The sequence below is a fragment of the Poecilia reticulata genome, chromosome 10 (assembly GCF_904066995.2).
Source record: "Poecilia reticulata chromosome 10, P_reticulata-male-v2, whole genome shotgun sequence".
NCBI lineage: Eukaryota > Metazoa > Chordata > Actinopteri > Cyprinodontiformes > Poeciliidae > Poecilia > Poecilia reticulata.
The window spans coordinates 20,487,637-20,502,431 of NC_088839.1; positions in this window are offsets into that span (position 1 = coordinate 20,487,637).

A 14,795-nucleotide genomic window follows, 5' to 3' on the forward strand; every position below is an offset into this window, starting at 1 on the left:
TATACATCCGAGATCTGATTGTTCCATATCTTCCTAACAGAGCTCTTTGTCCTAAGAGTTCAGGTTTACTGGTGATTACCAGAATTTCTAAATGTTGAAAGGGATGCAGACTAAACAAAACTGTTGGTGTTATTGTCCACTTCTTGCTGCCAAATACAGAAAACTGCAGTTGTCTTGGACAAAACCACCCACGTCTCATACATTTTTGATAATTCTATAACAAGAATGTGAACATAAAATTAGTGCACTCGCATTATAATTTTGGTTAACCGACCACGGTGTTGCAGTGACTCCTTCTATTTAAAATACATCAAAAGTAAGTTCTATGTGCAGAAAAAAAGTGTAAATCTTTAGTTCAGATGTCAAGCTCAAGTTTTTAAAAATGAAAGCTTAACTAATGCATGTACATTACTGCCGACAGGGGTGGTTTTCACTGTGGTTTCTACTGCTGTAGCACATCTGATTCAAGGCTTCTTGTGCTGTTTGTTCAGAGATAGCATTCTGCATACCTTGGTTGCAGTGGTTATTTTTTCATCTCAAGCTACTCATTCTTCTCTGACCTCTGGCATCAACAAGACATTTTTGTCTAAGTGATGGCTTTGTGTGCAAAAAAACCCAACTAGAGCAGCGGTTTCTGAAATACTCCGTTCTGCACCAACAATCATGCCAAGTTCAAAGTTTCTAACATCTTCATTTTTCCCTATCCTGATACTTTAACTTCAGCAAGCCATCTTCACCATATATTGCCGTCATGCGATAGTCTAATTGACCTAAATGACTCCGTATCACCTAGCATTCATCGTTTACCCATGATGCATTGCAACACAATTAACGTGGAAACATCTGTGTGACAATATTTTAGTTGAATTTTTAAAAGCAAAACAATCTACAGAGTATTTTTTTCTGTATTGTATTTATATCTGAAATAAATGTTTCTTAGATAAAGCCTTTTGCTACAAATAATCATGGATCCATTCAAAGTTGGCTGATAAGACAAAAATGCCTAAGCATGTCTCAGGTAACGCTCTGAACAGAGCGGTCTTACTGTGAGCATTATGTCAATTGAGCATGTGTGTCTTGAAAAGATACACATGGTACATGTACGTACATGTGTATCATGTGCCAGAAATTAATTGTCATCACAAGAAGTTGAATAGCGAGAGATGATTGGGTTTTCTTGTTGGACCAGCTCCAATCGTGGATAAGTGTATTGCTAAAAATGGATGGCTGGATGTATCTCTATTAATGCAGCAGGAATGGGTTTTTTTTATCCAACACTAAATAAATTAAAGACTGATGTAAACACATGAGCTCATCCTTCTTAGTTCTTTTAAACCACTTTTGTAACAGATATTCAATAAACCTAGCAAGTACAGGCAAAATGAGTCCAAGACTTTCTGTGAAGAGCTACAAAAATTATGTCAGACAAAAGGAACCCTTAGATGAAGTGAATGTTTGTGTGAGGTAGCACCAGTATGAAGCTGTGCTCTCAAGTCTGACAAACGGGAGCAGAAGGTTTCTGAAGCTTGTCAGCACTTCAGCTTGCCAAACAGCGAAGCGTCGTCTCTTTTCTGTCTCTCCAGCCGACATCATCCTCTCCCCACTCGACGTCACACCTTGCTGTGAGGAGACTCATTGCTTTCGTCCCCTGCTGCCTGCGAAAATTGGCCCAGAGGACTTAAGAAGGAGGTGGGCAAGAGAGGGGGGAGGAAGCAGCTTCTGAGAAAAAAAAAAAAAAAACACACGCAGAAAAAATAAAAAAACCTTCCAACTTGTTCAGCACCATCCTTCCCTGGGAGCAGCCGCTGTTTCACCGTCTGTTGGGATCATAATGAACTCAGTAAAAGACCTCCTGGAGGTTTCCCAACTGACTCCTCAAAACCAGCAGAAGTTCTGCAACAAGGTAATGGCCCTTCTTGAAAGCTAAAGTTGGCAAAGGATTTTAGAATAAGCGCAAAAATGATATATTGGGTTTTGAACATGTTGCCCACAATGAGGAATGTAATAACAGCAGGGAGCCCAGGAGAACTTCACAAGTTCAAAGGTTGGGTGCGCCACATTAAACTGAGCATTTGGTACTTCCTGCGTCTCTGTGGGAGCCGAGACAACAGCAGAGCTCATCATGTACAGAGTTCTGCATCTTGCATGTTAACTTATATGAAAGTCTGTGGTGCATCCTGGGTCTATATAATAACACCTACAGATACCTTTTAAGGTTTATTTATACATGTTTCTTTCCTATGGAGATAAATCATGTTTCTGAGTATGCAATTTCAGAAGTATTTTGGAGGCAGTGTGATTCTCTCCTTTTGTCAAATAGTCTGTGACATACACTAACAGCAAATGTTTTGTTTTTGAAAGGAAGTGGCTTACACTGAAGAATAAAAGCCACACTGAGCGGTGGAAGGCGGAATAAACTCCACAAATTTAAAATTCAGGTATTGTGTGGAAACAATTACAATAATGATGAAATGGATAATAGAGGTAGTAGTATAATCACATTGATGGTTCCATTATGATGTCGCAGCCCCTGGGCTCCAGATATGAACAGCATTTTAGTGCATAACTTAGTCTATATTCTCATTAGGCATATCAACCCCAAGCAGCGCTAACTGATCCTACAGTCTGCTCTGGGTTAAAGCTGACACCAGACCTGCCTCTGTTGCTGATTAAAGTTCAAACTTTATTAAAAAAAATACAGTAAGGCGCCATCTCTGCTTGAACCTTGAATTCAGACCCTAAAGGAGGACTACCACTGTGTGTCCTCGGATATTTTAATCAAATTTGTTCAAACCTGGAAAAATGCAAAAAAAACAAAAACTTTTTGTCTTTTTACCATGTATTTCATAAAAGAGATTTGGAATTAAAAATACTGATATTATTTAATCTGTTCATATGGATTATTGAAAACTGAACAAAGATTTTTTTCAATGTAGAAAAGTCCAGCAGAGGCATGAGAAGCCTAAATGCGCACAGCTTTGAATAAGAGACAAGTGCTTTCCAAACTCCTTACAAAAATGCAAGTAGCCATTCATTTCAGAGCTGAATCATAAACTGTGAATAAAACCTCCAGGCTACAGTGTTGACTACACATTGATTGGACGCGCTAAAGTCACTTTGTTAATGACTGAGCACCTTTTTCTTTTCTTGCCATGTCGCACTCTTTGTGGATGGCTGGATGGCCAGCTGGATGATAAAAGTATTTCTAAGTGATCTATTATGGAAAACCAAATAATGTATTTTTAATCACAGCGTTATTGTCCATTTAAAACATAATGTTGGGTGGCATTCTTATTTAAATGCATTTCAGATGTAATCATTAGTTTTTAATGTATTAACATGCTGTGAGTGGAGTTACAGGTTTAGTTTTTTTATTTTTTCAAAGATTTTCATTAATCTCAAATTCAATTAATCTTCTGGCAAGAACATATCGCATTTTATTTGATTTGTTGTTGAAAAGCAAGAAAGTTTTGAAAAGTTTGCAGAGGATGATTCTACATTCACATGAAGAACCCTTCAACACAAGGCACAAAGCAACAGACGCACTACAGATGTGTGTGGGAGTGAAGCCGCTTGGCCTCTGACAGCGACTGAACAGCAGTCACTAGATTGTGGCCATTTGGTGCTTCTCCAATTTTTCACCATACTTTCTAAGTTTAACTATACTTTTGGTCAATCTGAGGCTTTTTTAGAGAACTGAGTGGTAGTAAAATTCACAAGACGGCACAGAAACTTACAAGAATGTACTAAAGCTTATTTTACATTAGGCAGGTGAAGATTATGTTCCTTCTACACTCTGTGGGATGATCATTTTGGAGCACAACTATTTTTCTTTAATATTTATTTGTTTGACAACTTGAGTGCTAAGTGTGTAGATAAATCAATTAAATAAAAGTGTGAGGGTATTGTTTTAGCAAGTCTTTAGCTCCCCAAGACTGGCTCAAGCACTGAAGCATGCAAATGATGATAATTTCTACTACTGATGTGAAGGAAGGATTTAGGCTTTGTTAAAGTAGTTAAAGCAAATTTCAACATGTAATACATCTCCTAACCTAATATTTTCCTTTGCACACTTTTATCATTTTTGCCTTAGCATTTTAGCATTTTAACAATCGTATGACAAAATACAGGTTTACATTTCCACAAGGAGGACACAGTCAAAGTTACATCCTATTTTATGTCAATCACATTTGCCAACTCCTCAGTAAGAAGAGTAGCCATGAGTTGTTCCAAAAGTCACTAAATGATCTATTTCGTCCCCTAAATTGCATAATTGACATTGTGTACAACGGTAATACTGCAGGAGAAAAGTAACATTGTGACAGAAACACAATGTTACTTGTGTTTCTGTCACAATGACAGAAACACAAGTTTCCTCCCAAAATATGGGAGGAAGAGAGACTGGAAACATCAAGAATTTATTCCCCACATATTTTGAAAAATAAATAAATAAATTCTTGATGTTTCCAGTCTTTCTCTTCCTCCCATATTTTGGATTAAAAGAGACACTGCAGTTTTGTTTTTAGGGACCAGGGTGGTGATGTTGGTAGGAGTTTGTCTCACAATCAATAGGTTGCTGGTTTGATTCCTGCTCTGTCTGCCCCTCTTGTGTTCTTGGGCATTTTGTAAAGCGCTTTGGGGTCCTCTGGACTTGATAAAGCAGTACAAACCCTTTACTTTTTGTTCCTTTCTCACTTATTGCTTTTTTCCTCAAAATGTGGTTCTTGTTTTACTTTCTTGTCCCTCAATAAAAGCCCATCACACTTAACACAATCAATTCATTAAAAAGGGACAATGGAAATGCAGCGATTCATGTTATTGCTGGACTTTAATTTAGACTAGGAAAATGTTGTATTTATAACCTGCTCTGACCGCACATGCACAATTCATTTTCAGTCCTGGAAGTGGAGATGGTCTGACTACATTCAGTCAGAGCATCACCTGCCTGAGGATTAATTGTAGCTTGAAGAGTAAAATTTCCTCGTTCCCCCTTTTATAAAATGTTTAATCATGAAATGTCTTGGTATGTTACCTTAGTTATTTCTATGCTTGTTAAAATACGAACTTACATATGTACCAGTACATCCCAAACTAAATATATACGAATTTCAGTTTCCGATTTTTATCTTTCAAACAAGTTGATTTGATGCAAAATGAATTAATGCTTTAAAGGCACGGGGTCTTCTTTGTACAAGGATGCCTGGCGATGTGATGGAGAAAAAATTAATGTTGTTCTGGGGAAATTATTCAGATACCTTTCACTGTTTTATCTAGAAAGCATAACAAAATAATATTGTTGTGGTACTGAGAGACATCAACAACCAATAGAATTGATCCAAAGACATGAGGCGGTAGCCTCCCTAGAAACATTGACCGTCTCCACAGTCAGGCATCCAGAAAACACAACCTCCAAAAACAAATAATGAAAACAAAACGGTGAGGTGTCCAGCAGGCCAGACGCCTGGCTGGTCGATTGATGAATGACTTGGAGGTAATTGGAATAAAGTCGCACTAATGGACTGATCTCCACTGGATCAAAGTTCCCTTTTAGTTGGTGGTCAGGAACCTTGCTGTGGCGTCTCAGCATGAAGCCATACTCTCACACATTCCCGTCTAACACCATGGTATAAATAACATCCTCTGTGAGTGTGGAGGCTGTGAGGACAGCAAGGTTCTTGGCAAAAAAAGATTAAGGTGAAAGAACAAGAACATTTTAATTGTTGGCTTGTGGGTTCTTGTTTTATAGGATGAGAAGGTGATGATGGTGGTGTTTATATATTCCTTTGGGGCATTTTTTCAATAATGATTCATGCTAATGCAAATCTTAGGTTTGAAGATGCTTTGTGATGATGGATGTCTTTTCCTTTGGTTCTTTCTCTTGGGGTCCTTGTTGTGTTAGTTTGTCAGTTGCTATAAATGAATATTTGTTTGACATACCCAGCTCGACAATCAACAATTAAATAAAGTAAATTGTTATGTGGCTAACGTAATGATTCAAAGACCATGGGTCACTGTTTTTTTTTTTTTTTTATTTTACCAAAGATTACCATTTATCTGAGGAAGAGGAATCGCTTTTCTTTCAGCTATCAGAAGGACAATTTCAAAATGTCAAGAAGATAAGAAAGGTTGCCCAGTTATGGGATTGGTTTTTAATATTCACAGTTTCTCTGAATAAAAGACTCTGTTCTATGACCTTTGAATCACCTAGAGCAATGGTCTCACGCTCCCCTCCTCAAGGGCCGGTGTCCTGCAACTTCTAGATGTGTCTCTGCTTCAGCACACCTGACTCTTAATTTTAGCTCATTTGCAGGTCTCTTTAGAGCCACTTAATTCCAGCATGAAGGACTAGATACTACCTAAAAGTTGCAGGACATTGGCACTCGAGATTTGGAGTTTGAGACCACTGACCGACCTTCCGTTCATCCAGCCATCCATCCTCTTATCCAAGGTGGACATTTTGAAATGTTGGAATATGGAGAGAAGATGGGGGAAAAGGGAAGCATCGTAATCGAGCAATTTCTTTCAATCCAGCAGAGCATCATAAGTCAAAATTTTAAGTTGTTTTTGATATATGTAGCATTTTCATAGCAACTGAAGGTGACATATCTAGTATATGTCACCTTCAGTTGTACTTGGTTGTACTATAAAATGGCACTATGAGCTTAGAAAATTCATAATACTGCCCTTCGAATATAAAGTCCAAAAGGTTTTGATTAATTTGCACGGATGGTTTGGGCTGTTACCAATGTTTGGAATGCATTCCATGTCAATATCCTCATTAGAAACATATTGGGATGATTTACATTAACGATTTGAATTATTATTACAGCTGCCTTTTGCAACTTATCCTTAGTAATGCACTAGCAGCGTTACTCAGTAAAATCTAACTGGAAAAGTATTGCAAGGTTCTAAGAACATGCAGGTTGGAGGGTTGAAACCCAGATTCCAGCCTTGAGTCTGGAATCTCAAGTTAACAAATTATTTATTTCTTTGAAGTATAGAGGAGACAGGAACATATTTGAAATTGAAGCAAAGAAAACATGTTGTACTGTACATGAGGATCCAAAGAAAGTGTACAACATTTTCCAAGTGAGTAAGAAGTGAAATGATGCTTGTAAAATCAGTCTAATATGCTGTGGTTCACAGATCTTCAGTCTTTATCCATCTGGTCTATCTGATCTCAAACACATACTCACACGCACACACACACACACACACACACACACACACACGCCCACACGCACACACACACACACACGTACACACACACACACACTCTAGACATAAGGTTCATTAAGATATTTTGTCATGCGAGTGTTGACCGATCAGCATATTAAGACCAGGATCCTGCCACACTTCCTGACACACTGTTATTTTGTAATAACTAACAAGTTGAAGAGATGTCACTCACACAGCAAATGATAATGCATCATCAGTTTTCAGGGAAACAAACTGCATTCAAACCATTATCAGCATTAAATAGAAGACACATTCGAGGTCTCAAAAAATTTTATTCTATCTGATTCTCTTAAGTCTCCAAAGCACTAAAAAAAGACATTGTATCTCTCTGCTGCAGTTGAATTGATAAAAAGGTTTATCAAGGAATTATTTATAAACCTAGATATATTATTATCTATTATGTCACATGCCGAGGTCTGTAATGGAAAAAGATTTCAGGAGGCTGGTATTGTGACTCCACAATGCACTGAATTACCCTGCTTTCAGCCTTAACAGGAAGAGGAGGAGGTCCAGACAGAAAATCTGTGATCATGGGGGGCTAATACCCAGGACTAAGACAACACTTGCTCTTTATTGACCTGCCGTCCGGGAGGGTGACATCTGGACAAACACTCTACCCGAAACCCCCCTTCCTCCTGTCAGCAGAGGGAAGGCCACTCCTCCTCTAAGAGCTTTGGGTCCAAAATGCAGCTGACTATATTGTACTTTTGGCTGAAGGAATGAACTTTGCTCTTGGTTTTATTCAGAATTCTACAGAAGAACCTTGTAATTACAGGTTCCCCAAGTTTGATGTTGACAACACGCAACTGACTGTTTGTCCCGCCAGTTTGGAGAGCAAGTGGCCAATTCAGCTCCACTCCAGAGCTGAGAAGCTTCACTGAATCTTGATGACTGTTTGAGAGCTGACAATCACAACTTTACTATTGCTGGACACCCATGCCAGCCTGGTGCGGAGCTGAAAACGCCAATATTGTGAGTCTGCTTGCCATAGATACAAAGCTGTTCGCCAAGTAAACAGAAACTAACTGCTTACTGAAGTTATAATTATATTATTTCCTGGTTATTACATTACCGAGTCAGTAATGCTATGTTTACTGTTTGAATATTTGCCATTTACAATATTATAAAAAAGCATATCTTAAATTGTATTTTAATTATGAAGTTCTATTCACAGCACATACCATATGGATTGCTTAGCTGATATGTGCATTTAAGTCTTTGAACCCTGCACATCCATCATTAATTTGATTCATTTCACCCAGGTTAAGAACCACTGTCCTAAAGTATCATACCATCGTAAACATTCAAGCTGTAATAATTACTGAGGACACCAAATTGGAAATACCAAATGTATTAACCTAGATAAACAGTACTGTAAAAGATAAAGCTTGACTGTATAATTTCTGAAAGATTTATGTTTTATTTTCATGTGATAAACGAGCCTAATCAGAACAGTTATCCTAATTTACTGAATATAACCGTACCTGCCAGTGGGCTAATGAGGGAGGGGTAAGGTACACTCTGGACAGTCCCCAGTGTTTAAATTTCAGTGATAAAAATTGGTTTTACATAATCGTGGATATTTACAATGAGAGGATTTTGCAGTGGATAATCAATTCTACCAAAGTTGTTGACAGATAAACCAGCATTCCTCTTGGGATCAAGGCATAGTTTGACCACATCTCTTGGACCTTGATTTTGAAATCAAGTACAAAATTTATTTACAGCTGTAAGAGAGCTTTGGACCACTATGCAGCCGTCCATTAATTGTTCTTTGCTGAAGTAAAATACTGCTGACTTTGTTTTTGGCTTTGAAGTGGATCGACTTGAAGTCGATAACTTGCACATGCTGTGACACTCTCTGTGTGAGAGGCTGTATATGTAACGTTATGATGCTTGCCTACAGCATTCAAAGAATAGCAATCTTTAGGAATGAATTATTGTGGCTCATCCTCAAATTGGGTTTCTGTGGCTGTAGACTACAGGGCTGTCAAGTCAGAGGTCTTCCCTATAACTCTGAAATCCATAACGTCACATTTCTTCATAAAAAATACTTCTCTAAGAAAATGTCTTATTTAAGTCTTTTTACTGAAATATGTAACTACTGTGATATTTTACTTTATTGAGGTCCATGTGAATATCCATTGTTTGACCTCTCTACATCTTCTCTAATAACAAGGGTCCAGACTCGCTTCCTCAAACCCTGGTAGCTGCTGCTGTTGCATAGAACGTTCCTTCTTATTTGAAATGATCTGGACCTGTAAGAGAAGCGGTCCTGTAATCCCTTCCAACTTCCACTGCACACACACACACGCATTACCAGGGCAGCATTGCTAAGCCTGGGCGTGAAATGGGATTCTCAGGGATGAGAGCTGCTCTTTGTGATCGCAGAGGGGGATCCACCACAGATTCACAAAAACACTCCGACTATCACTACGTGTGTGTCTGTGCGTTCTTTATGTTGAGACACTTCTGAAATATGAGACAAACACATCTTCCCTCCGAAGGCTCACTGGATGTTGTGGGACTCAACTGTTTCCATAGAAACTGCAGCCCATTTGTGTGTGAGTAAATATGCTGTGTTTTTGTCAGCACACACATACGGCATTGTGTGAATAGTTGTATGTACACTGTTTGTTTGTGTGTTATGTGACATGACAACCCACTCCGAATGATTGAAGTTGTCGCGTTGCCGACGGCAGATCGGAAACAACCAAAGCCAACATGGCGACATCTGTCGTCCCTCTCCCGACTCTCCCTCTGGAGCGAACAGATGCAAACAAATGCTACTCTGAAAATAATAACACACACCCAACGTTAATGAGTCACGAGACAGAATTAGATATGTTTGGCCAGCTATTTAGATGGGAGCCTTGCCATGCTGTTGCAGGAAAAGGTAATAATGAAAGGAGAGAAAAAGGGAGAGACTGAAAACCTGCATGGCACAGATAGTTTCAATTGGCTCGTTTCAGGTCAACACCACAAACAAAAGGCAGTGCGATTTTGACAGAAAAGACACTGAAATATGTGAAAAATATATATTTTTTCTTTTGCACAATCACTGGCTTTCAGTGGGGACCAACGCTCCAAAAGCTGTGATTTGGACGATTCTTTGAATGAGAGAAGATGAGAAAAATCTCGACACCAAAACTTAAAAATTGTGTTTTCAAAAAAAAGATAAAATTTTTTAAGAATTCATGTTGTTGTTTTGTGTATTCAGTGATATATATATATATATATATATATATATATATATATATATATATATATATATATATATTTTAAAACAATGTTTTATAATAATCCATTTTCGACTAGTATGTTTTTGTCTAGTTCTCTTGATTCTGCCTTTATTTGTCACATTGTGTCAAAGAGTAACATTTCAGTACCACATAAAAAAAAATCTGGCATTATTACATTTTTATTGAATCAAAGGGAGCTAAGTTTAAAGTTTTATGTAAATACAAAGTTCCACTAAAAATGGACCTGGAGGTTTTACCACTCCATCAAAATAAAATTAGATGTCCCTCCAAATTTGCCCCTCGATCATCAGGAAGATGATGATGGAAGTCTGAGGATTCAGGCCTGTTTGGCATCTACAGGACTTGGTTTTCTTGCAGGTATTGAGTTTAACATCAAAGGTATTCCAGGGACAGGTTTGAGCTCTTCTGTCAGCTCAAAGATCACATCACCTACAGAATGGCTGAAAAGCATAAAGGTGCTGAAATGGAGCAAAGTCCAACACTTTACATTTCAGTGAAAGGCTGTGTTGGGATCTAAACACATTTATGCATTAAGCTTTCATAATAAAAGTGGACTAAAATTCATCCACAAGGAAGAAAATTGATTACAACTAAAAGTAATTCTATACGTTGTTGAATTGTGGGGTGTAATTAGTATTTTTCCACACGAGTTTTCCTTTTGTTGTCGTGGTGCAGTTAAAGTACGATTTACACAACATTACAACTTTACAACCTCGTGAACACCTAGTTTACGAGGTTTGTTCGTTTTAGTTACCAGGACATGATAACGATAACAAAAACTTTCAGTTGACGCAAACATGAATTTATCAGAGGTATGTAGATGTATAAGCTGGGCTAGCAAAACTCTTATAAATAAAAGCATCATGTTTTGTGTTAGGGTCAACTTTAACAAACACAAAATTTGCACTGATAGCATTGTATTTTTCTGTAAAATCTATTTACAACCATTCCACTTACCAATATATTAATTTACCTAGAACTTCCCTGAACATTACCAGCACCTGCAGACCTGTTGCAGTCCAACGCCCGGCATTCACTCCCTTGGTTGACAGAAAACAGGACCCTATCAGTGTCTGGTTAATCTCATTAGCTGAAAGCTTACATGGACCTGTTTTCACAGGATGCAGGCTGGTTTCCTTTGCTGGCTTTGATCACAAGCTGCCGTGTGACACAGATGAACATCTTTATTGAACACAAATGAAAGCAGAGGGTGCTTTCTTTCTTTTTTTATCTGTTCCTGTCTTTCTTTTCTGCTAGTGGCTTTTGTGGCTGAGAAGGTCAACAGATGATAAACTCTTCTAAAACACTGAAACACTGGAGTCCCTCCACCTCCAACATCTTTAAAGTGGATTGCCTTCAAATTAGAGGATTGGAGGAAATGTCACTGTGCACTCTCTCTACACACACGCACACACACACACACACACACGCATGCACACTGTCTCTTAGGCAGCCCTTGTGTGGTTTATAGTGCGCTACTTGAAAGGTTATTCTCTGACCTTATTCAGACTCATATCTAAGGAAATAAAATAGAGGGTAACTCCAAGCTCCCTCCTGAATGCTCTCTTTGCAGAGACATGGCGTGTTTGTTGGTTTCTGCTACCATCTATTTCTGCACAAACTAAAGAAAAAAGGCTAAGGATTTAAAAACTCAAAACTGGATGTGTTATTGTAAAAAAAGGAAGTCTGCCCGAGATTGATCTAGAGATAGTTTCTGTGTCTCTGTAGCTTCATGCAATTAAACCGGAGACAGCAGGTCTGTGTATCCGCTTATTGTGTTAGGTTATGTATGCCCGAAAGGTCAAGGTATAATGAACTTTGCTGAGACTTAAAAAGCTCACATTTATCAGAGATGAAAAGATATATGGAAAAGTACATTGATACATAAAATCTGCCAGATAGTTCTAAATAAGCTGCAATGCGAAGGCTTTGAAGGTATTAATGCCTCCTTTACAACAAAGATGGATACAAATAATACATAGGTGGTCAGGTTCGATTCAGAAATATACTTTTATGCTTATTATAATTACAGTTGCAAAACACGTGTCCGAGATGCTTATTGGTCATAATCAATCCTCCAAACCATCACCATCAGGCGTTTGTGTGCTCTTATGAACTTGGAGATTATGTTGCTCAAGGCCTTTTCGGATCTTATGAATTTGTCTCAGAGGAAGGGTCAGACTAAGGATGCATCTCCTGCAAATTAGAGACACCTTTGTGCTTAATCCTAGGGTGTATTCAGGGAAGTCCATTGGTCTACTTGCTTGATCTGGACCAAAAGCAGACAGATTTTTTTGTTTTCTTTCAATTTTTTTTCAAATTGTTTTTTTTTTTGTTTGTTTTGCAAGCGGACTAGAAGTTGCAAACAAAGCTATGCGGATAACAATCATTGCTACTGTTCAAAACTGTGGGTTCTCTGGAGAGAGAGCGGGATGTTTGGGTTTGACAATATGAATGCTGTAAATCTTTTCTTTCATATGAGTATTTTTTTTATTATCATTTTTATCAGAAGCATTGCTGCATTGAATGTATTACATTACATGTTATACTAAAAACTGCCATTAACTCAGAGAAAAGCAGTCCACGACTGAAAACCTCTCTGCCATGCCATCAGTTCTTTGAGCAGTAGGTAGAAATAAGACCTGTAACTTTGCAAAGATCTCCACCTGCTGCTTAAAGGCTCTGTATTGCAGCGGGTGGTGAGTACGAGTCAAACACAGAGTCAAATATGCATCGGTTTGATTCCTTCTATTGGGATAAATACCTGAAGTGTAGGAGTTCACATTGGCACACTGTGATTGGTAATAACAGCTAAGAGTGACAGGCTGAGAAGCTGAAAAGACTTATCTTTCTTCTGTCTTTGCATCACTCTCCTGATCTGCCCATCCTGAGCTATTTGTCCAAGCCTTCAGTCTGTAATCAGCGTCAACGTTCGTCAGCGCCCGGTTTGACATTTCAGAACAAAGCCTGGCACCAGCGGGGGGTTAGTGACAGAAAAATACAGCGAGGCGAGTGATCAGAGCAGAGGCAAAAAGGTGCTAATGAGCATGTTGGAAGCTCGCAGGTGGTTTCCAGTGATGACAAAGTGGCTTTCACCTGTCTGCTCTGCTGCCATCTCACGTAGCATCACACATCACAGCACAGCTCCATTAGATAGAAGCACAAAATATGAGAGCTGAAGAAAAAAATGACAAATGAATCAGAAACTCAAAGTAGACAAGAGCAGCATGTATCAGCAGTCCTTCAAACTACAGAAATAAGATGCACATGTTTAAGTCACATACTCACATTTTTGTAAATGTAGAAGATGTCAACATGATTACAATGTTGCTTTCTGTGCCATTTCGAACCGCTGCTCTGTCGGTCTGCCGGGTGATAATGGTCAGAGGGTCCGACGGTGCGGAGCATAGCAACCTCGCATCCAAACTGCCTACAGTGTAGCTGTTTGCTACCATCAGTGTGTAAATGGGTGAATAACTGAAAGTATTATAAACAACTTTCTCTACCTCTGAACAAGCTTTACAGGTACTGGACATTTTACCATTTACAATTTTAGTATGTCAATAGGGGGGCATTCCAGACACCTTTTTTAGTTTACAGTATGCCATAATGAGTAAATTATTAATGGTTCCAACAAAGTACAAGAAAGGTGCAAACAAAAAGCTGACCAAACAGTGTATATCACAAATCTTAATCCCTTACAGAGAACCCGTTGTATTTTCACTGCAAAAGAACTGGAAGCTGAAATTCTTTTTTTTTTTTAGTTAAATATCCACGACACTCTGGAAGAATATGAACAACTGGGATTAAAAAAAAAATCTAAGATACCTGAAAGGTTTTATTTGACGTGTGCACACTGTATAATTTTAAAAAAGTGAAATCTGAGTACATCATTAAACCAAAAAAGTAGATGTCAAAGACATTTATTTACTGCTTTTAACACCAGTCATTTAAGTTTATTCTACATTTTAGTTAATCTTAATGTCTACAGTATTTGAAGAACAAAAGGGTGATTTTATCATTTATTTTCTAGATATAAATTATATAAAATAGAACCAGAAAACTTCAAAAAACATTTTTCTGATGTCACTCCAAACTAGGAACTAGCTTGAGAACTGTAAACAGTGACTGTGCTTAGTCTGTGGTTGACAATGTGATTCTCACCTTTTCTGGGGAGCAACAGTGACTGAGAGCCTCCCTCACCAATCTCACAAACAAGGTAACAATAGATCATATAGAAAAAGTAAGTGGCTGTGCCTTGTGGGAAAATAACATGTCATTTTGTATTTTTCT